This window comes from Rhineura floridana, chromosome 9, assembly GCF_030035675.1.
Source record: "Rhineura floridana isolate rRhiFlo1 chromosome 9, rRhiFlo1.hap2, whole genome shotgun sequence".
Taxonomy (NCBI): domain Eukaryota; kingdom Metazoa; phylum Chordata; class Lepidosauria; order Squamata; family Rhineuridae; genus Rhineura; species Rhineura floridana.
This window is the reverse complement of record NC_084488.1, coordinates 103,270,694-103,295,899: the sequence shown is the minus strand read 5'-3', so window position 1 is coordinate 103,295,899 and position 25,206 is coordinate 103,270,694. Positions and strand designations below refer to the sequence as shown.

General features: G+C 40.1%; 1 long non-coding RNA gene and 1 pseudogene across 1 annotated transcript in view; one reads left to right on the top strand and one right to left on the bottom strand.

Annotated features, from left to right (window-relative positions):
- The window catches only part of LOC133363719 (serine-rich coiled-coil domain-containing protein 1-like), a 243,807-nt pseudogene extending 238,999 nt beyond the window's left edge, over window positions 1-4,808 (top strand).
- LOC133363721 (uncharacterized) overlaps window positions 1-25,206 on the bottom strand; it is a 729,805-nt gene that overhangs the window by 52,303 nt on the left and 652,296 nt on the right. The window lies entirely within an intron of this gene.

The window sequence follows — 25,206 nt, the reverse complement described above, 5'->3', positions numbered from 1 at the left end:
CGGGAGGAAGGGTGGGATATAAATCAAATAATAAATAAATCACTGAATGTACTTTGGTGCTTGTACAGCAGGAATAGACTACCTTTTCCAGTCTGAGAGTGGCATTCTTTTTTGGGCAACCTTCCAAGGACCACAATCCATTAGCGGGCAGGGTCTATGGATAGGGGAGAAATTTGATTCAATATGCATTTCAAGCCAAATCTATCAAATCCGCACTTTCTGAAACAATATGAGAGCTGAAACACAGCCGTCCTTTGAAATTTTTACTAATCCGAAATTCGCAATGTAATTCTCCAAAAGAACAATGTTTACAAAAATACATTTATTAGGAGAAAATGTGCATAAAATGCATATATTAGTGATATATGTATTACATTAGGAGAAACTGCTTACAAAAACATTTACATTAGAAGAAACTGCACACAAAAATGTATTTAGTAGGATAAATTTGCACTAAAATGCTGAAGAATTTTCATGAGGATTTCTTTTTAATTTGTTTTGCAAATTGCTGCAGAACTGTGGAGAATTGAATCTAAGACTGAAATAATAAGAAACTGAGAGTACCAAAATTCATAGATCTTTCCATCCCTAGCGGGGCAGAAGTAACAGTAGGTAGAACAATAAATGTGAATTTTACCTTTGTACAGTAGGCCAGTTTCCACACATAGACCACTCTGTCCTTCAACCATGGCCATGCTCACACCATACATTTAAAGCACTATTATACCACTTCCATGGCTTCCCCAAAGAATCCCCAGAACTATAGTTCTTTAAGGGTGCTGAGAGTTATTAGGAGACTCCTATTCCCCTCACAGAGCTAGAAAAGAAAGGAAAAATACATTTTTGGTTGATGCTGCCTCCTCCCTGAAGACTGATGGGTGCTGCAGATGTTTCATTTGGTTGCCATCAACATGAAATCTCAACCGGCAGGACCCATCTATTGCAGGTCTTTTCATTTTGTTTTGATTTGGTTGATTTCATTTGCCTCCTGATGCACCCATGCTGCTCTTCACACATTCTTGATAATATTTGCAAAAGCTCATTGGGAAGAGAGGCCCTGCACCATTAGATTCCCAAATGGCTGATATATATCCCAATAGGATAATCCCAGAGGGACAATGAAATGCAGACTGCACCAATTTTCATGTAAAAAACAGCTGGAGTAGATGTAAGATTAGTCAACACTCAACTGCAATCAATAGGATGGAATTGGGAATTTCCACTAGATTAACTGAAACTCTTTTTGCTTCCCTTGAAGTTTCTCAGCTTTTTCTGTCATGGAGGATCCCTAAAATTAGCCTCAAAATTTTATGCTCTCTGGAGAGCTCCTGCCAGTCATTGTAGACCAGCCCTCCCCAGCTTTGTGTCATCCAGTTGTTTTGGATTGCAACTACCATTCCCACCCAGCATGGCCAATTGATAATGGGAGTTGTGGTTCAAAACATCTGGGGGGCACCACATTGGGGAAGGCTGTTGTTGACAATAATGACCTAGATAGACCAATGGTCTGATATGGTCTAAGGCAGCTTTCCTATGTTCCTTGGGTGACCATTCTTCTTGAAAGCTTTAAAACACTAATCACAAATGTCTGCTATAGCTCCTGGAAGATACTGCTCTGCACTCAGCTCTGCACTGAGTATGTGCCTTTCATGTGCCCAGTGTTTCCAAAATAAATGGCTCCTTATAAAAGCTAAGAAACAATACAAGAAGAAACCTTACAAAGCATGCAGCTTTGGAGAACTCTGAACTGCAAGCTTTGCAGATTAAATAAGTTTTTGTTGCTTCCATAGATTTAGTTCCAAGTGGCCATATCTGAGTACTTAAAAGAAACAGAAATGAACATGTCAAAAGACATCCACTGTGCCTGTTTGCACTGAAACTAGACTAATATTAGTTGGCTTTTTGAAGCACATGGAAATCCTAGACTGAAGGAGCAAACAAACTGGGAAAGGGTAGAACAAAGGTTTAATTATATTCCCTAATAACTTAAAGGACTAATTACAATGGACTCCTGCTACAGCTGGTTGTCACACATGAACTTGGAGCTTTAAAGCTGTAATGTTACTCTAGCTACTGAAAAGGAAAACATAAAAATGTGCTAATTGTAATGTGAGTTATGATATACCTTTTAAAGTTCTCCTTTGAAAGTTTGCATGGTCTGCATCTGGGGAACGAAGCATATTTATGCTTCTCTCTGTCACTTCTTTTTTTCTTTCAGCCTTTCATGCATGCATAGTTTAGGAAATTAACATGAATACATTTTGGAACTGCGTGTATGAGAATCTGACAGTGTGCATTGCAATGTGTCTTTACAACAGAAGAGACATTTTACTGATTGGATTTTACCTTTCAGAGTATGAACTTTTTCTTTGTAGAGAGAGACTTTTAATGTGTCTTCTCTTGGGCGGGAATATAATTGCAAGTGTGGAGAATGAATCCTAATCCTTCTGTATCATTTAATATGGGTCAGCTTTATCCACAAGTGAGGGTCTTCCTTGGAGAACATGGTTCTCATTTTTAGCTTTGTCTTAAGTCACTAGGATGGGAGCGGGCTCCCATTCCTCTGTGGCTGAATTCTACTCCACTCCAAGTTTGTATCAGAGTGGCAATCATGAAATCATGAGGGTAGGATGACTGCTGTGAGCCACCAACACCTGGGGGGAAGAGCACATTGGTGTGGGGTTAAACCTGTTTTCCATTACCCAAGCAGTGTGCGATCCAGCCTTATGCCAGGTCAGACCTTTTGTCATTGAGCCCATATTATCTAAGGTGACAAGTTTGGAGGAGGACCTTAGCTCAGGGAAAGAGTACCAGCTTTGCATGAAGAAGGTCCCAGATTAAAGCCCCAGTATCTCCAGGGAGGACTGGGAGAAACCCGTCTGTAATCCTGGAGAGTTGCTGCCAAGCAGTGTAGACAATACTGAGCTAGATGGACCAATGGTGTCACTTGATAAACTCCAGCTTCCTGTGTGCCTATGACTGAGCCAGCAGTTCTCCTGGATCTCAGACAGAGTTTATTTATTTATTTATTATTTAATTTGTATCCCGCTCTTCCTCCCAGCAGGAGACCAGGGCGGCAAAGCGCTAAAAACACTTTTAAAACTTCATAAAAACATATCTTAAAATTCATTAAAACAAAACAGAGTTAAAAACATTTTTTTAAAAAAACAACTTTAAAAAAAGGTTAAAAACATTATTTAAAAACATATTAAGCAATACTAAAACAGACGCAGACGCAGAGTTATTTGACATCACCTGTTTTCTGATTCTGGAGACTGAACCTGCGTGCCTCTTCCTTTAAAGTATGTTCTCTATCCCTGAGCCATGCCCCCATATAGCCAATCTCTCATATGGGGTGGGTTACTGATAACATTATTTCCCATACCAGCCCCCCAGGTGACTGCAATATCAGTATTGGAAGTAATCATGTTAGCCACTTGACCCATGGGATTGCTTGCTACAGAATTTACTACAGCAACATGGGGAGCATCAGCTGAGGTGCTCTAGTAAAATAAGAAAGCAAGATCTTTGATAGCATCAGTTATATATTGATATGGTGGGAAACTAAGGGACATGGATTCAGTGTCCTCTTCTCCAATGCAGCTAACCATGCTGACTGTCTCTTAGTTAGAAGACGCATGCATCACTTTGATCCAGTGAGGATCAATGTGCTTATAGTCCCAGGTGTTCAATGTGGATGTTTAACACCATTCTGCAGAGGTAAACTACATTCAGCAAGAGGGCTTCCTGGTGGGGCGTAGTACTGTAAGGGGTCATTCAGATATTGCAAATGGGTCATTGGCAATAGTTTTTTTTAACACCCCTCTGGAAGTGCCCCAGGTTGTCTGATCATTAGAGGGGGCTTTTAGTATGTTGAAGAATATCCACAAGCATAACACATTGCCATAGTTCTCCATAAATCTGTTCTTAAAATCCAAATACTGATGTGTTTCTTTCATCATCATCATCATCATCAATCATCATCATCATATCCCACCTTTCTCAAAAGGGATCCAGGGTGGCAATATTTATATTTCCATCCTTCCAAACAAAATACATTACAAAGTCAGTTATTGTGTGTAAATTTGTACCTTTTCTTCCAACTTTATAAGGAGAGTCCTCCATCCTACTTCTCATGCCTAAGGATTTCTGACAGCTTTTGATATTTGTCCCTATTTGAATCAACCATCAGTGAAAATGCCTAGTCTGTTGCATAGCTCCAGACATTGCTGGGAACATTTTGCATTCTCCAAGCTCCCTTGCTGTTAATATGTTCTGTTACTAATATTTCATCCCTTCCTTTTTTGTTTTCTTTGCTCCAGGCTACATATCTAAACAAAATGGTGAGCCAAACTCTCAACACAAAGGACAGAAAGTCAGCACATACACCCACCGAGGACCTTTTTAGATATTTGCCGGGCAACCAAGCAACCTCCCACGAAAGCAAAAGCTGCCAGCTGTCAAATGTGTGCCTCAGCAGCCTCCTGAAAGAGAAAGAAATCGTGGAAGTTATCAAGCACACGAGAGAGACTTACGAAGCCCTTGCTTCAGAGGCCAGCCAGAATGGCTTAACAGGAGAAGTGCAAAGTGGGTCAAAGCCAACAGCCAAGACCGAGAATCTCCCCGTTTTCTCCGGGGCTCTGAAAGATCAAACTTCTGTCCCCCGGCAACATTCTACTTTCATAGGGAGGCTGGGACAGCCTCCGAGAGGTCCAATCTCTTTGCACATGTACAGCAGGAAAAATGTTTTCCTCCACCACAACCTTCACACTTCTGAGCTTCAGACTTTGGGCCAGCAAGATGGGTAAATGGAAGTCAGCACATTTTTTTGCAGACAGAGCCCTACACTTGGTTTAAGGGGCCACAATGCTAATTTAAAACTGACTTTTTAGAAAAATTATCATCAGCTGCTACCTACAAATTGTTTTTAAATTTATTATTGTTGTCTATGAAATCCGAATCATTCCTGTAAACTAAGGAATGGGAGTGGGGAGGTAGGTGGGTGGGGTATGGGGAAGGCTAGCATGACTTAAATGAGTAGTTGAAATGTCTTGCGGAAGTCACCCTAGTGTGAAATCCTGGATTTAGGGAAGTGGCAAAAGCTGTATTAGCTTCATCGTGTGATGGAATGTCTAAAAGGGGACCAAGGTGTTTGCTTTTTTCCTACCATCTATCACTTACATACCTAAGATTTCTGAAGATAATGTCAAATATAACATTCTATGTTACTGTGAAAGTAGATATGAGGAATGGATAGAGAATTAGTAAAAAGAACAAAACTCCCCAAATGGTACAAAAGTACTGAGCAAAATTTGTCTCCCAGTTTTCATGGTGGAGGGGGTGAATGGTCTATCGAAAACAAGAAAAATCTGGCTCAGTGTCATATCAAGCTGTAGTGAAGGTATATGTGCTTTGGCCACTGATACACCTTTTGCCATATATCAAATGTGTGACTAATGTGTACCACATGATTCACAACATGATGTCAAGCCTCATCACAGCATTTCACATTCAAATGGAAGGAACAGACTTCTCTGAGAATTCACTCCTTTGTGTGCTAATGTCTGGTTTTACTGTATTCTGTTGGTCATACTATTTCATGTGCAGAACTACCACTGTCCCCGTGTAATGTGGTTTCAGTTGAAGCCTCCATTATTGATACTACTCAGCATTAAGAAAACTATAAGGGGTGTTCACATAATATATCCAATGAGCATACAATCTGTGTACACAGACAAACTGTACACCACAGTTATTCACATGTAACATTCAACAAGTGTACAGTCTGTGGACCTGTATATACGATAGTTAAGCAGTACAAACCAACATTGTACATGCTTAGAGACAGTTTGTACTTATGTTCAGTGTAATGTATGAATGAGCCTATAGTGAAAGCAACTTTACCAGGATGATCAGTGGATTTCCAGTGCCAGAGAATGTGTATCCAAGGTGAAGTGTTCTGACTGCATTCAGGTGAATGTATGTGAGTTTAAAGAGGTGTGGGGAAGTGCATGCCAGCTCCCCTCCCTGTGGCTGTACACACACCAGCTTATCTTCTGGCCTTTGTATGCTGAGCGTGAAGGTCTGAAAGGAGATTCTAAGAGTGTTCAGCTGAATGTGCACAGATCCTTCCCTGTAATCACGACCCCTGCAGTATTGAATGCACTTAGAATCTACCTTTAGACCTTCAGGCTGAATAAAGGAAAATGTGCAGTGGAGCCAGCATGTGCTGGGATGTTGAGATGGAGCTTGTATACATGTCTGCTTCCCACTTCAAATGCACATGCATTCACTCTGCACATAAACAGAGGTAACATTATGTACATATCCTCCATCTGGGGATCTATGAATTGGGGTCAATGAATTTTAATTTACTATGACAACATATTCTAAAAAGGCATATTTCAGGAAGTGAATCTGACTGCCATATTATTGCACAACTCATTTGCAAATGTGATTCTTACTTTTGACCAAGCGTGCATAGCATTGGGCTGAAAATGTTTTAAAATACTTGATAGCAATTCAGTTTACATATCATTCTAACAACTTGATGGGAGACATTTGTTTTAAGAAACTGGACAATTGCTGTTCTTGAAGCAGGTACTGCAAAATAATTTAACTACATAAATATTGATAAACTTCTGTTTATGCAATGTATTTCTTTTGGTCACATTCTGCCTATGATTGGTTAATGCAACCCTATGTGTGTTTACTAGGCTACAAGTCTCACTGTATTCAATGGAGGCTAGCCCTCAGTAAGTGTATTTAGCAGTCACAGCTTGTGGCTCCATGTCAGTAGGGCAGTGCAATCTGCTCGGGGTTTTAGTCCAAACTTTCAAGGAGCTGTCCAAGGTGCTGCACTTTGGACAGCTCCTTGAAAGTTTGGATTAAAACCCAGACCAGATTCCACTGCCCTACTGACATGGAGCTACTAGGTGCAACTGATATTTCGGATTGCAGCTTTAGATTGCAATTGAGATGTGCTTCTGAGTAAACATACATAAGATAGTGCTGTAATCATTGGGTTTTTGGAGCTGAGATGAAAGTGCATGACTCAAATATTTGAAGAAAAATCTCATTTTCTGTCATGGAATTATGTGGTTACTGCATGTTCACTACAGAGTATTTTGGGAGTTAGGGTGGTGTAGTGGTCAGGGTGTTAGATCAAAGAGACCAGAATTAGGACCTGTGTTAGCATAAAACTTGCTTACTAACCTTGGGCCACTCATGCACTCAGCCTCACCTAACTCACAGGGCTGTAGTGAGGATACAAATGTGACAATTGCCATGCATTTGTTAGGAACAAATGATACATTTTATAAAATAGAGCAATGCAAAAATGCAAATACAGTTTAAGTAGATGAAATCATGATGATTAAGATTTACTCATCTCGATCAGAAAGGCTGGTCTAGTCCATACCCATCAACGCCATGCTGCTCCATAAGGTAATGTAAAAAGCAGCATACTTTGAAAGTTTGCTATCAATAGCATGATGTTAGCGTTCAGATTCATGTTTTCACCTTCCGTTAATTAAATGGTAGGCTGAAAAAGATATTGGATACTATTCATTATGGATTGCAGTCACAGTTATGGAAAGTGTTGCTATCTGGAGCCCTATTTCAATTCTGCCCATTTTTGATAATCATTCCATAAACCAAAGCAACTATTTCTATGATTCAAATGCAGTATTCTACAAAAATAAAGGCACCTCTTCCATTTTATGCATATGCAATGCTTATTTATTTCTTGGCTAGGCACTGTTTGGACATTTTGTAGGTGGGGGGAAATAACTGTTTAAACCTATGAAAAAGACATTTTAAAATGTTACTATTTTCTTGGCAGACTTTTTAAAGCTAGAAATTCTTGGTGAACCATTAAAACAAGGGTTATTTGCTATGCTTGTATCTACTTGCAGTTGTTTTGTATCAATATTTTCAGCATTGTTATAGGATTTCTTGTAATACTAATAGGTGGCTCTTCCTTGCACGAGGATGGTAGCCATGTATAGCGCAACAATACCTAAAAAGAAGGGATGCTTTGCAACATCCTCTTGTGTATAGTATAACTCATATAACAACCTTGTGGAGACATTCTTTCAATGAATGGATTCCTTTGTACTGAAATGTCTAGTTTTCTAAGACAGTTCTCTGTATAAAAATGATTTATACAACTTTCCAAGGCTGTACATATCCAACCTTCTGACATCACAGAAGGGAAAAGGACTTCTTATTTTTGGCAGATATGCCTCTCTTCCCTCCCCTCCCCTCTTTTGGAATATGTCAACAGAGCAAAAGCTTAAGACTTGCAAAGCCTCTATGGCAAATTGCTTCTTCCAGAGCCACTATTGCTGAGTGTGACTTCCAGATCTCAATAGCAATGTAACTGATATTTTAAGGGGAAAGGAATCCTTTAGGAAGAGTGAAAAAAGGTTTTGTTTCAATCATACACCCAGCATTTTTTTCTCCTAATAGCAAGAAAAGGTCTGGTGCAGAAATGGATTCTAAAAATTCTTCATAAACTAAAAGAGCCACTTTTATAGGGATACATCACTATCTCCATTATAATCATCATCATTAGAATTACTCAGTAAACTTGATAGTGCTACCAATAATTTATGCTATGTTATAATGGTTTCTTGGACTCCATACTTCCTTGCCGCAAAACTCAATGTTTCTCATGACCATGTCCCATTAAGATTTTAGTCATCATGATCTACTTACATCTCATTGAGTGTGCCTATTAAAATATATGTGTCCCAAGAGGATCAAGAAAAGTTCAATGTGGCATTTCATTCATATTTTGGGGAGCAATCCAAACCTGAGATCTGCCAGGATGAGTGGAGTTTTGAATAGGTGGATCTCCAGCTGAGCCTAGGCTCAGCCAGAGCTCTGCTAGCTGAAGGAATTTTATTATTATTATTATTATTATTATTATTATTATTATTATTATTATTATTATTTAGATTTGTTAGTCACTTCTTACCCCAGGTCTCCAAGCAACTTGCAACAGTGCTAAAAACACATATAAATATATTGCACCATACAAACAAAACAACCACCACTACCTCCATAACAGCCACAGGAAGCTTTGGCAGCACACTAAAAACAATCAGTTTTATATCCTGGCTCAGCAGGAGATACGATGGCATAAATCCTCCATCCTGGCTCAGCCAGGGCTCAGCCGAGAGCTGACTGAGCAGAGGCTGAGGAAAGTTCCAAAAATGAGGTGTTATGGGGGAGTGACAGTAGCGGGGCAGGGGGAGACTTACCCCTATTCCACACTCCATTAGCTCGGTCATGTGACCAAGCAATCCAGGGGGAAGTTACCCTGGCAAAAAGGGTGTTATAAATCCAACTCTATTCCAAAGGCTTGTTTTTCCTCTGTCAGGTTTGGACCAGCTCAGCCGGCAGTAGCCCTGCTCCTGCATGATTCACCCTCAGCATGATTCACCCTGGTGTAAATTACACTGGTGTCCTATACTTTGGATTGCTCTGCTCACTTGCCAAATAGTCCATAGACATACAAGTGAATTTCTTCTAGTTAGTACAATGAGGATATGCATGGGGAAGGATAGACCAAACTAGGTCCATTTCCTGTCAGGTTCCTTCAGTCCCATGTGTAATGGGTTTTCCAAAAGAAAGCACACACGCACATGCACAACACCATGTAAATTGTACACATTAAGTTTGTACTTCTCCTACACTTGGAGGAGAAATGATGGACAGATTGTAATGAGCTCTGCATCTGCCAGAGGTAGGCCATGTTCTTCAACTTTTGCCACAGGCAACTATTTTCCAAGTCTCAAGGCAGGTAAATGCCAGATAATTTGTTTCCAAAGCAAAAAAATGCAGACATGGTATACTCACATTCATCTCTTGTTACCTTTAGGATTCCCTTTTCTCGCTCACTCTGTCTTCCACTACTGTCAAAATAAAGAGACTGTAAGCTCTTTGGGAGCAGGGATTATTGTTCCTTGTTATGTTATCCTGTTCAGTGCCGTGTAGATTGATGTTGTGTATAAATATTAAATAACACTAATGTGGATTAGCTGAGGGGGACTGATTAATTGTTTCAAAACCTGTTCAAGAGTTACCTGTATATTAGATGCATTTTCACATATCATTCCAGAGCAAGGGCAACATAGGAACAAAGAAAGCTGCCTTGTTCCAGGCCAGTGTTGTATCCTCAGACTTGCACTGGCTCTCCATGGTCTCAGGCAGAGATCTTTTCTACTGTGTTATACCCGATCCTTTTCACTGGGATATTCTTGGAACGGACTTGGAGACATTCTGCATGTACAGCATGTTCTTTGAGCTACGATCCCACCCCGGGGAAAGGTCGTATAAAAAAAAGATTCTTGAGTGGCCTAATTGCAGCTGCATCTCCTGCTGAGACTGTATTTAGTTTTCCACATTTCTGCAGCAATTTTTTTTCTTTTTTTTAAAACCCTCATGACAATTATTCAGCATTTTAATGTTAGAAATTTTTCTAATAAACATGTTTGTATGCCGTTTTGACTAATGTACACATTTTGCAAGCAATTTCTCCTTATATAATTCATTTTATATGTTATTTTCACTAATATATTCATTTCTATGCACATTTTCCCATCAGATATGCATTTTTGTAAACATTGGTTGGAGAACTGCATTTAAAAATTCAGATAAGTGTGAAAGGGTGTTGTGTTTCAGTTTTCATATTGTTTCAGAAAGTGCAAATTTGATAGATTTGGCTATAAATGGAAACTGAATCCAATTTCTCCCCCATGCCTATTTGTAGGTAACTGGTGTTAACTTGGACTGCAATTTTTAATCAATGAATCAGTTTATTGATGTGAAAAGCTTTTAATCAACTAAAAAGCTGCATTCAAATTAATCAGGGGAGGAAATCATTTAAAAGTATTAAGAATGAGTGCTTGTAAGAATCATGGATGGCTAGCACCATCTTAGAAGACATGTTCTGCTTTCTGTCACACACAGGAGGAATGCCTTTTCTAAGAAAGATAATGCCTGCTACAACAAATGTGTGCCTGATCTAAAAGTGAAATATATGGTTCTTGCTTATGAAATGTTTATTTTTCCTGTATATAAATTTAACTGAGACATTAATTGACCACTACTCACATGATTAATCAATTATCTTTTAAAAAATGGGTTGCAGCTTTTTCATGGAAGACTGTGATGTGTATGTTGTGACAGACATCCACTGCTATACTGTAGTGACTAAACATTACACTACATGATGCAGGAGGTGCAGAGTATAGTTTGAAGCAGGGAGCCAACACAGCACTGCCTAGATGCTGAGGACTACAGCTCCCATCAACCCCAGCCAGCATGGCAAACAGTAAAGGTTGATGAGAAAGTTGTAGAGCAAAACACTAGAGGGCACCACTTTGACTATTCTTGGTTTGGAGGCACATGAAGTCACTACCTCATTGAACCTAAGGTGGCCTAAGTCTGTTCAGGGTCCACAGGGGTAACTGCCTAGGCACCACATATACACCAACTTGGGCTCCATGATGGAAGAAATATAGGATAGAATTACAATAAAATATATTAAATAAATGATCAGGACATTCTGCACTGTTGTTTTGTTTTTAACATTAAAAGCTGCAGGAGATTATCTTGGAATCACAGTGCTGGAAAGCTTAATTCTTTCTTCCTCATATGAATTGCTTCCCTCTCAAATCTGGCATTTGGGTGAGTTTTGATTGGGCAAACAACTTGGAGGAAAGGGCACAGCTCCCCTTCACCTAGCACAGTGGCTCTGATCAGATACAGGCTGCCACAGTGACCTTAGGTTTTTATTTTATTTTTTAAAGCAGGAGATCCTGATCAGGGATCACTAGGGACGGAAAGATTTGTCAGTTTTGCTTCTCTCAGTTTCTCATTTTTCCAATCTTAAATTCAGTTCTCCACATTTCTGCAGCAATTAGTGATTTTTTTAAAAAAAAATCCTCATGAAAATTCTCCAGCATTTTATTGTGAATTTCTCCTAATGAATACATTTTTGTAGACAGTTTTGACTAATGTACACATTTCTGCAATCCATTTCTCACCATACAATGGAGTTTTGCATGTCATTTGCACTCATATATTTATTTTATGCACACTTTCCACTAATTTACGCATGTTTGTAAACATTGGTTGGCTGGCAAACTGCACTGCAAAATTTGAATAAGTGCAAATTTCAAAGGATACCTGTGTTTCCATTCTCATATTGTTATGGAAAGTGCGAATTTGATAACTTTGCTTGAAATGAGAACTGAACAGAAATTCTTGCACATCCCTAGGGATCTCCCATGTCATGTCTTCTTCCATCCTAAGATAAATGCTAGAGAAATGTGAAGAAATGAATATAAGATTGGAAAAATGAGAATCAGAGAGAAGCAAAATTGACAGATCCTCCCATCCCTAGCTGGAAGTCACCAGTTAAAATGTCTTCTAAGCCATAAACTCATGGGGTATCCTTAGGTAAGCCACACTCTCTCACACCCTGTTCAATGAAGTCAATTGGCACATTCATTCATTGTTGAGTAGTCAAGTGAAAAGGGAATGAAGATGCATGTGTGAATCTGCCCAAATCGTGCCAGACAAACCTTTGCAGTCGGTGCACACATTTAGATTATATGTGTGTTGCAGCTTTGTGCTCATATTTTCAAAGTTGGTAGGTTGCAACCCAAAGCATAACATTATACATTTGAGCAAAAGAGACAACAGAGTAACAGCCTTGGTTGTTTCCTCTTTCACTTAAGCAGGGATCTTAAGGTTATCATATTCATCCTGCAAGTGTGTGTAAATTGCTGTTTTGTGTTCACAGCATTGTGACAAGAAGGGATTCTTACTGATGGGCAGAAATTCATGATTCATGGCATCAGTTGCCCTTATTTTATTTCTACCATACCCCATAACTTATTATGTCTGATATCTTGCAAAGTGCAATTGCAAAAACACAGTTGAAACATTCTAACAACTCAGTTCTGTGCATGTTTATTTGGGAGTAAGTCCCATGAATTTCAATGAGGTTTCATCCCAAATAAAGATGCATAGGATTACAGTTAATCCTGTAATAAAGATGCATAGGATTACAGGATCCAGCTCTATGACACTTAAGAGCAGGAGTAGGGATGTTGGACTACACGATCCAGCCTTTCCCAACCAGTGTGCCTCCAGATGTTGTTGGACCACAACTCCCATCAGCCTCAGCCAGCATTGCCAATGGCTGAGGCTGATGGGAGTTGTCCAACAACATCTGGAGGCACACCGGTTGGGAAAGGCTGACATGATCCCTGATTGCCAGCTCTGCTGGCTATTACTGATGGGACAACATCCGGAAGGCCCCAGGATTCCCATCCCTGCTTAAGAGGGTGTGGTTCCCCTTGAAATCAAGGGGTCTTACATCACAAAGTCTCACCAGTGCAGTAGCCTTAGCACTTGATGCCTCTTTGCTTTTGCTTTCCACCACCGACCATAGGATTGGACCCTTTCATGAGTTAAAAAATAAATAAATTGAATTCTCAAAATCTGTCAATGTGTGTGAAAAAGTGGTAGAAATAGCAGGTGGAGAATGAACAAGGAGGCTTCTTTACACACACACACCACACACACAGCTTTGTCCAGCTAAATTGTCAGGTTTTGTTCCCCACCCCCATCAATTTCTTTAAATAATCCCCTGCTCTTTCTTCTCATGCTTATTATCCTTTTATAATAGCAGCTCTGTATCTTGACATACAGTTTTCCCCATCCTCTTACCCATAATATTGTTTAGGTTCCAAAAAGAAAAAAAACAAGAAGAAATACAAATGGGAAACTGCTGACATTTCCAGTGCCATTAAACCAAGAAACAAGAGAAAACGAGCTCGAAATAAGTGAGCAACAGATGTTTTGCAGAAGCCTGATGGAAGGAATAAGAATGACAGATTGGTAGTTGGTTCTTCCTTCTCAGTCATATGCAATCAAGGAGACCTGATAAGAAATCATGTTCTTGTGAATTAAAAGAAGCAAGAAAATACTATAACTTAAGGTGGGTGGTTGTCTATCATAGCGATACATGAGCAATTTGATGTCATCCAACCTTACATCTAGCTGGGAATGAGGAACTCCACAAGGAAAAAAAAGAGGTGGATCCCAAAGAGACACTAAAGAAATTTTAGCTTTGGCATGGGAGGAGGGATGGGAGGGGGAGGGATTTGATGTAGAAACTATCAAATTCACACTTTCGGGTACAATATGAGAACTGAAACACAGCCATCCTTTGAAATGTGCTTTTATCTGAATTTTGTGATGCAGTTCTTACAGGGCAGTATTTACAAAGATGCATATATTAGGGGAAAGTGTACATAAAAAGGAATATATGAGTGAAAATAACATACCAAAATGCATTATATTAGAAGAAATTGCTTGCAAAAGTGTGCATATTTGTCAAAACTATATACAAAAATGTTTATTAGGAGAAATTCACACTAAAATGTTGAATTCTGTGAGGATTTTTTTTAAAAAAAATGGATTAGAAAAATGAGAGACAGAGAACTGAAACTGACAGATCCTTCCATCCCTAACCATGAGAGAGGAGTTACGACATCCATAGCTGTAGTATTCCGCCTCTCTTCCTTCTGTATCTGATGTTTCCTTCAGAACAAACTTGCTATGATGTGGGAGAACAGAGAGCAGGCTCCCCTATGAGCTCAAAGCAGCTGGGTTAGAGCATATTGGATAGGCAAAGTGACGTTGTGGGACAAGTTAAGATCCTCTCTGCAAGCACCACTTCCCTGACTGAATCTGCAGTACCCATGGATGTGCTGATCTAATCAATAAATTAAAAACCCTCATGGGAGATCTTGCTCACAGATCTCTGGGATCACAGTTAGTTTGGACCTCAGGCCACTTATAGTTCCTAAGCACTTGGCTGTGCAATGCAGGTCAGTGAAATGTTGTGTCCTTTGCCATGCCCTTTTACTGTTTTCCTTTTTGCCTCTTCCTTAGTCTAGAAATCTTAACTCTAGAGCAAATTTCTGGTGCAATTTGTGATGCACATGCAGCACCAGCAGTCACTGTGCAGAGTTGTCCAAAGTTGGCTATGCCAAAAACAATGAACAGTGCAATTCTTTACATGTATACTTAAAAGTAAATCCCATTGAGTTCATTAGGCTTACTCCCAGGTAAACAGGCGCAGGATTCCAGCTAAAGAGTCTTGCAGCTCTAATGGATTTATTATGGCATTAGCTTGGCATGAGCTTTTGTGGGCAGGACTTTGTCAAATAATGCATTATGTGTTGTCCTTGCTTTGTCAAAAGCAAGATCCGCCTGCCAAAGTCCATCTTCCACACTACTAAAGGTTCAAAAGCTGTGTCTTTCTTTACATCTGATCACCTTAAACGTTTATACAGCGTATGTATAAACAGATATTAATCATACATAGATGCCACTTATAAGACATTTTAAAGCAGGATAACTAAAGACCAAGCAGATTTCTTAAACCACATCACAGGATGGTATAAAAGACAGAGGTTCTAATATCTTTACATAACCTGATATGGCAATATCACTTCATCTAAGAGCTTTCTTAGTCCTTATGTTGATAAGGACTACTTCCACAGATATTATCTGAGGACTGCAAGTTGCTTTTAAACAACATCTACAGTAAAGATAAAAATAGGAGGAATTAAAGGAATGATTTGCCACCCAACATTGGCTGTTCTTTTATAAAATGATTTTGCTTTTCTAGATAAACATCACAGTTCATGACAGCCATGTAATACTATGCATGGTTTCTCAGCAACATGTGCATAGGATTGCAGCCATGACTTAATGGTATGCTATGTTTTGTTCTCCCATTCTATTTAAAATGTTATATAAAATTTTGGAGTTACTAATTCTATTGACTTTTAGATAGCATGTTTGTGCATGGTCATTTCAGTTCAGCAATGGGCTAATACTCAGCTAGACTGTTTTCATTCTCACCTTGGCTATTCTATTGGTTTAAATATGTTTGAACACCACACAGAGCAATATACTCTGAATTCAGTGCTCAGGGGTAGCCAGAAATCTAAGAGTTTGAGGGAAATACTTTACAAATGGGATGAAAACAGATGATTTTTTTCAGTACTTTGAAGACTGATCAGGATTGGAATTGCTTGACAGTGACCTAGTTCAGACATATAATGTTAGAATAACCCTTGTGTCTGCAGGCTCTGTATTCACCCCCCCCACACACACACACAGCTTCAGTATTTCTATAGTGGTTTCGGTTGTTATGCCACAGTTTTGTGTGACATCTGAACTGGGTAACTTTGGTGTAGCTTTTGTTTACAAACCCATACCCTGTTTAAGGCTCATCTAGTCCAGCATTTTGAGTTGTCTCCAGCTAAGTTCTGTTCAGTAGACCCATTGAACTTAATAGACCTGACTGAGTTACACCCATCAATTTCAGTACGTCTGCTCTGAGTAGGACTAGCATTGGGTACAACCCATTGTTCTTACAATAGCCAATCAGATGCTTATCAGGAGACTCAGAAGCAGGTCATGAGTTTAACCGTGCTCTCCCATTCATGTTCCCCAACAACTGGTATTCAGCGGCATACTGCCTTTGACATTGAAGATAGCCATGATGATGATTATTGATAGCGTCCATGAATATGTCTAACCCCCTGTAAAACCTGCCAAAGTTTATTTTTATGTGTTTATTTATTTATATCCCACCCTTCCTTCCAGTAGGAGCCCAAGTTGGTGGCCATCACTATCTATATATGAAACCAGCTTTCATATCCTGGGTTTGAGAGCAGAAACTAAACTATTGTTTCCCGGTTCAGGCGTTTGATAGACTAAGACAATGTTGTTTGTATTAGAGTGCTGTCAAAGCTTCTGTGGCTATATGGGGGTGGTGGTTGTTTTATTATTTTGTTTTTATGGTATGATATATGTAACATTTTTAACAATGTTGTAACTTGCTTGGAGACCTTTGGGTAACAAGTGATTAATACATCCAAATAATAATAATAATAATAATAATAATAATAATTTTAAAAAATGGGAAACTGGTTTAGCAAACCTCAGAAGTATTCTGTTGCAGTGTGAGAATGAGAGCAGGAAGGAGGAAGAAGTGCTGGCTCTCATTCTAATAAAGATCTTAACTGGATCTTAAGGTCTAACTAAACATCACGAGAGATATGAAACTGTTCCCACACCATCTTTGCCATCCCTTATAATGACTAGGTGAACACAACACATGATGTGGCATTATTACACTAAGTTGCCCTGCTTTTGCCTGACATATTGGGACTGTCAGTGGTAGGAGGTGGGCAACGCAGCAATCCACAGCACAATGACATCACATAATGCATTATGCTCAATTATAAACTGTGAAAAAAGAGTTTCTTGGAATGTCTGGCTATGCCCTATGGCTAGAGTGTAAAGAATTACTTTAGGTATGCTCTAAGGCTTGCTTCTTTTCAACCCTGAATGAGACCACACAAGGCTCCTACATTTAATTATGACACTTATAACAAGCTCTCTCCACCCTACTCACACACACCAATAGTCACCAGTGCTATTTGACTGCTGGGCGGGGGGGTACCCAACCTGTCCGGAAGTACAGCATTTAAAGGACAGAGATTACAAGATTACAACAGAGATTAAAAGGCAAGCCTAGAAAATCTCTGTAATGTGGGTGACACTCTCTAGTAATATCTGTAGTATTAACCCTTCAAATGTCCTTCCACCTCCCAGCACGCCCAGGATGCCCACAGTTAAGATTCTTATTCAAACAAAGATTCTTGTTCATGCCCCCTCCCCACTCATCTCATTTGCAATCTCTCTCTCTCTCTCTCTCTCTCTCTCTCTCACACACACACACACACACTCTTCAATCAAACTGGATAAAACAGAAGATAGTGGAAACAAAGACGGGACAGCATTCCAGTTTCACAGAATACAATTGGATCAGAACAATAAAGCAGATTCCTTCACTAGCTGTATTACAACCACATGAGAAGAGAGGGAAGAGTTACACTTCCTGGTCTGTTTTCATTGCCCAGTCCAGATGCCTGCCATGTATTATAAGTGTAATGTCTGCATTCAGTAGCCTTTTCTCTGTGTGTAGGCAACCCACGACTGAGAATCCTGATCTTCCAGGATTCATATTCACACAAGGAACCTAAAAGCTTACAGCAAACTCCCTGCTGGAGAAATTACCATTACAATGTGTGAGAGGCATGTGGATTAGGTGACCAGTATGTGACAGAGAGGCCAGGGCCAGGAAATATAACCTTGTCCTTCATCCTTGCATGACTGTAACCATACAGTATAAGAGGCAGTGCCCAGATAGGGCAACTGTTAATCTTGGTGTCCGACTATGGCTCAGACAGCACAAATTGTTCAAGATTGTTAGGTGAATATGTGGCAGAGCTGGGATCTGAATACAAGACCAAAGACCAACATTACATTATGTAGAGTCTCTAGACTTGTTGAAAAGTATTGTTTATTTATTTATAAAAAGATTTGTATAACAGTACAGTAGGGCCCCACTTTACAGCGCTTTGCTTTACAGCGATTCGCTAATACAGCGGTCTCAATTAGACGCAATTAGACTAAAGCCCCACTCATACGGCACTTGTTCCACTTTTACGGCGGTTTTCGGGCATCGCACACTATTCTATTCAATGGGTTCCGCTTTACAGCGGTTTTCATTTTACAGCGGGGGTCCGGAATGTAACCCACTGTATGAGTGGGGCCCTACTGTATTCATAAAAATATCAAAGTGGTTTATTATATACACACACACAAACACACACACACAATAAAGCCAAGTAAAAATGTAAAATCACAAATCATTGAATAGCTATTGCAGAAGATGTCTTCTCAATGGCCTGCATAAGCCTGGTGGCATAGAGGAGTGTTCAGCATGAGTTTAAAAGTCAAAAGAGAAGATGCCTGCTGAATCTCTATCGACAGAGCATTCAACAGAACTGGGCCACACTTATGAGGTGCACTTCCAATTTTTTAAAAAGATCAGACTCAAGCTGTCCTTCATTGTGTGTTTGTGCATGGATATCTAAATAGGATGATTTGTCTCAAATAGGGAACTTTTACCCATCTGCAGATAATTGTGGTAGGGATAGATAAATTCATCAGTTTCAGTTTCTCATTTTCCAGTTTTCAGTTCAGTTCTCCATATTACTTTGCATTTTTTCACGTCCTCATGAAAATTCATCAGCATTTTGGTGAGCATATCTTCTAATATTCATATTTTGTATGCAATTTTGCCTAATATACACAGTTTTAAAAGCAATTTTCCATATTATAATATTTATTTGCATGTTATTTTCACTATTGTATGCATTTTGATGCACACCTTCCTCTAATATACCCATTTTGGTACAGTTTATTCATTTGGAGAACTACATCACAAAATTCAGAGAAGTGCAATTTTTGTATAATAGCTACATTTTGGTTTTTGTATTGTTTTGGGAAGTAGGCTCACATTAAAATGCACACAAAACCAATGTCTTCTCCTAAAATGTGGCAGAAGATTATTTGCTTCCATGTTGTCAGTCTCTTTCCTCTGATCCTCATATAATAACATATCTTTTAGAAATGCATCTGATATAAATAGGCCCAAATCATCAACACAGTGTAATAGTATTTAATGAAGTGAAGCTGAGGTTGCCTTGCAGATGTTTTCCTTCTCTCTTATCTGCTGCATCCTAGCACTCTCAATATTATGGTTTTCATCCTTTTAAATCTATTTTGGAACCAAACTTTAAAAATAGAATACTACTACAAGGTCCACTCCTTCCTCTTACTTGTAACTGACATGAACATGACTTGATTGTTTCAGATTCAGTTGCCATGCATTTACTAAAAATATAGGGCTTGAATTCAAGTAAGTTCTATTCAGAAAAGACCCAATGAAATTAATGAACCTAAGTAAGTTATGTCTATTAAATTCAGTTGGTATACTCTGAATAGGACTAGCACTGAATACCACCAATGGTCTCTAAAACTAGAGAAATAAAAATCAATTAGAGTTTTATTATTGACTTTAGGTGACCATAGACTGCATGAGGTAGCTTTAGTCTGGTTGCTGTATGTGGGCATAGAAGCTCTAGCATGTATGCAGAGCTCCATCAACAGCAATGGCTTTTCATTCACTTCAGCGGAGAAGTAACTTTTATGTCTAATGGGGTGTGCAAGCAGACCTGCCTCTTCTGGTGAAGTGAATGAAAACACCCATTGGTATAGGAACTCATATACATTGGCGCATCAACAGTGATCTGCATTGGCACAAATGTGAAAATGCTATTCCCATCTCTACCCCTCCTTTTTCAAGGAAGACTTGGGTGGTTCAGTCCAAGGGAGGAGAGAGGTCATGTGTGCCCTTTGATCCAATGGGGCAGGGGTGGGGAGCAAGGCTTATAAATTTGTTTCGCCCTTTGATCTCCCTCTTCTGTTGTTTGCTGCTCCCTCCCTCCCTCAATTTCAGTATGAGCTTAGCTAGTTGCTGTTTAGTGCTGAGTAGGAATTTTTTGGGGGGGAGGTGTGCTTAGCCTCCCCTTTGGATTGCCTGTTTCTTACTTCAGGATTTGATTTATTTGGCTTTTCAAGTGGCAAGGCTGCTGCCAGTTGGCATGGAGTTTGGGCAGGTGAGGTTGGAGGGTTAGTATGAGGTATACTGAGGCAGTTATGGGATTAGGGACACCCTTTGGGGAACTCCCAGTGTTTGATGCCTGGGATGCAACTGGGGGGTTCCTCTGGGGCCTATCTTGTGCATTCTGATGAAAGCTGGTATGGCGGGGCCCAGATGCGCATTGTGGGTGACCAACCAGGGCTCTCCTAGCAAAGAGGGATGGGTTTACCACATCCTTGGCTGGGGGCCAGAGCCTATGGCTGTTGACATGCCCAGAGGCCTGTGGGGGGGATGTAGATCAAGACTCACCTGCCTGAACAGGGTTAATTTGGTCCTGAACAGGGTTAATTTGGTTGATTTGGTCTGCAGGTTATCTAAAATGTATTGTTATATTTTAATTAATATAACATTTCCCCAGTCTTTGTGTCTTGAGTCTTTCTTGATGGTGTGGGGGCAATGACTGAGCAGCACCATATTGAATTCCTTTTCTGCATCTGAAGATACAGAATTATAGGCTGTTTTAAACTTTTATGTGAAACTCTTAACCATGGATTTTTTCCTCCTGGCATTCTTTTATGGACCATTTAGTTATGATTATTAACAGTTGGCATGATCTTGTAAGTAAATGATTATCTGTCAATTATAGTCTATTCATGGTAGGTTTGAGAGGAGGAAATAAGGATGCTATTTTTGGATGTTCAAAAACAAAATTTCTTTTATGATAATACCCCATTGTCAAGCAGAACTCCATGATGTTCATGTATTAAAGGTTTGTTGTTGTTGTTTTTATTCTAGATGGCTTTTATTTATTTATTTTTCCCCAAAAGGAAAATTGTTTAATAAAATTTCTGTACTACTTTTGTGTTGCCTTCCACTTTCTCTTTCAAATAATCATGACTGCAGAAGCATAGATTCATTGAGCTGGAAACAGGATGCATTGAATAATGTTTGGTTTTAAGCTATAGCTAATGAACAAAAATGAACAAGCTGAAAGGGAAACCACAGGTGCTCTGATCCATCCCTGATCCCAAAGTGGGCTACTCTATGAATGAGGTAGCCCAGGTAGTTCTCCCCAAAATGTGGGAAAATATATATCCCGCCCTTCCTCCCAGCAGGAGTCCAGGGTGGCAATCTGGGATTGATGATCCAGATGAGTCCACTTCAGAAGCTACAGTCCTGCGGATCCTCTTGTGCCATGTCTGAGAGCTGCCTCTGTCTGGTAACATATCTGGCCCCCATCTGCATAGGGGCAGCCATGTTTGTTTCTGCACAATTCCATCTGGGAGTGATCATCAGGTCACATCGCTCCCAGAGGAACTTACTCCACTCTATTCAAGCCCTGCTCCAGGTGCGGGAAGCTTCTTTTGGAACTTTTTAAAAGGAAAAATTATTTTATTTTTATACTGGACAGATGCAGTGCTGTAGCCCTTAGGCCATCAGGTAAGTACTTTTATTTTTATTATTATTTTACTTTTACTTCTCCATGCAGGATTTCCCCTTTCAAAGCCACATGGAAACGGAATAGGACAGAATTATGTGTCAGGAACCAGGAATCAGATTCCTCATCATCAAGTAGTGGAGGTGAGGGCTCTAAACCTGAAGGGGAAGGGTATGCAGGGCCAACCTCATCAGTACTGCCACCATATGAACCTGTGGGGCCAATGCCCCCCTGGACCAAGCATATGGCCCTGTCAGTCCCTGACTCCTCTCCCGTAGAGACCTGAGCCTCCATCGCTCCATCGCAGTAGGAGGTCACTAGAGAAGACTGGGTCCCTTTAAGTAGAACAGCATCTTGCAGCACACCTGGGGCTACTGCTACAAAAGGGCTGAGTTTCAGTTTGCTCCTTGCTAGAGCAGCTTCAGAGCTCTGTTTCCCATGGCCTAGCATCCAGCCTGATCCCAGCCTTGACTCATTCTCTGTTTGAACCTTGTCCCAAGTAGTCTTGTGTCCAGCCTGAAATTCACTTTTCTATGCCCTGGTTAAGCCCTGTCCTAGTGTAAAGCAGGACTGGGAAGCCTGCATGAAGAACTGAGATGGACTGGATGTTAATGAGTCTGGCCGTTCCTATGTGAGATACAGTCACTTATGGGCAGAAGAACTCAGTTCAAGCTTCAGCTCTCCTACATTCATGAGCACACTCTAAATCAGTGTGTTTGTAACTATATAAATCAATTTAGGCAGAATCTTTACATTTTGATTGCTCAAGTATTCTGAAGAGGAAATTGGGAGAATATGTGAGATATATAAAGTATATCACAACAGTGTACGTACGGAGCTCTGCTAAAGAAAGAGCTCCATGTGGGCAGAGGATATCTGCTTCTTCAGAGCACTGAAGCGTATTGGAGATTGTGCTTTTACGTAGCACAACAAAAACAGTTGCAATATTGATCTGTTTTCATAGTTGCCCAGGACAATGACTTAAATGATCCACAGGCCCCTTCTGATAAAGCAAATAGCAGGGCTTGATATACATTTTCCTGTTCTATAACTGGTAGACAGCTGTCTAGTAAAGTGACATTTGATTTTAATCAATTGCTCCATTTAAGGGAACTTTGGGGAGCTGCATTTTTAATGCAAGGTGCTTTGTCTTCTTTGTTTGCATTAATCTTCACAGTAAGGTTAAAAATATTGGCTTGGTTTATAAGAAGACCTTAATTGGTCTTCCCAACCCCCCAACCCCAATTCTCTTTTATCCTCCACTATAAATAACGGTGGGCTCATTTACAAGCACTTTCCACGTCTAAGTACTCAGTCAAGTGCTGCAAAATGAACCTGCTATTTAAGTGTGAAAATCAGAGCCCACTCAGAAAACAAGGCCTTTAACCTATTGTTATGGTTTCTAATTTAGTTCCCAGTTAATTTCTGCTCATTTGAAAATTCTGTGTTGCTGTGGGCATGTAAATCACTTGGCCTCACTTTTGAATATTGTATAAACAAGGAGTAGGAAAATATTTTCACCCTGAGGGCTAAATTCCCACAGGGACAATCTTTGGGGGGGGGGAGAGTCACATCTCAGTGGTGCATGGGGTAGAGGCAAAAGCAGACAGAGCAATGGATGTGACTCTTACCTTTTATATGGTAGGCTACATTTCAGCTATGCAAAAACTAGTGGTTTCTACACTCACCCACGTGCATCTCCATCCTGGCAACCAAAAGCATTGTGAGACAGATGCAGAATGCAGCCCCCTCCATCAGCCACAGGAATAAAACAGCCAACAGTGATTTATGGGTGAAAACCAGGCCACAACTCTTACTGGATTACAGCAAGTAAGCAGGGCTGGCATGGCAGTGGGGCAAGGATCCACTTTCATTCCAACAGCCCTTGCTGTGGGAATGTTTGCCCCCCCCCACAACTAGAAGTGGGGGAGTCACCCTTGCGTATTGGCCAGTGCTAGACTCCAGTGTGGCACAAGTCAGATGCACTTGGGATCCCTCTGAACAACCAGTGAGGCCTGGCACCTCCCCAAACAATCACAATTCAAGGCAGGCAAAATCACTCGACTAGGGAGCTCTGTAGATGATGCTATCATGTATTCCTTCAATTATTCAAATAATCGTACTTCACTTAATGTGGTAAGCCAGCCCTGCTGAGTTTGGTGAGCTTCCTCTTCATTCTGCTAAATGGGACTCTGGACCTCTGCCCTAAAGTCCTGACTTAAGGGTACCCCTGCTGGTGGGGATAAACTAAGTAGCTTGGGAGGAGGATCTGCAAAGGGAACATCACCATCATTGTCATCACCATCACCATCCTTTTTATTTCTATGCTGCCTTTCCACACAAAAAATGTGCTCAAAGCGGCTTACAAGAAAGTAAACTGCAATTACAAAAACATGGTGAGTAGGGAAAGAGTTGAGCACTCCCAGGCCATTCTCCACTTCTCTCTACAAATTCCCCATCCTATAGCTAGTTCTGGTTTAAGATTAATGGGTGCATTTTCTTGTGCTGCTAATTTGTCACCTAGAGAGCAAGTGTGATGTTGTGGGTAGAGTGTTGGACTTTGGAGAGCCCCAGATTCATATACTGAACCAGATGAAGGCTCTGGACCAGTCACTCTCAGGCGAATCGAGCTCAGAGAGGCTATAAACCAGCTAGTCACCAAATCAAAGCATTTCCTTTAGCCACACCTCGAGGGGAAATGGGTTGATCTGTTGCTCAGTTGCAAAATCTCTTCGAAGAAGATTTCTTTTTTAAAAAATGACCTCAAGCTGCTCCCGTCATGTTTTATAGTAAGTGGTGGGGTTTTACTAGTGTTGTGTGCTCCCGTTTTCAGAAAAGAGAGGTGGAGATGCACTGGAACCAGCAGGGCACTGAGTGTATAAACTCACACTCACTCAGAGCTTGGAAGATTACTTTAAAAAAGTAATAAATTACAGTCACAACTACATGGCCCAAAAAAGTAGTAATTACCATCACAATTACAATTGCTCTGAAAGTAAGGGACTACTTTACTTTTTCTCAAAAGTAATCACTACAATTAAATTTCAGTTACTTTTTCAAAAAAAATGCCTACAGGTTCTGGCCTTGGATGCTGCACATCTAAGTAACCTAAAACAACATAAAAAACATACACAGACATACAGAG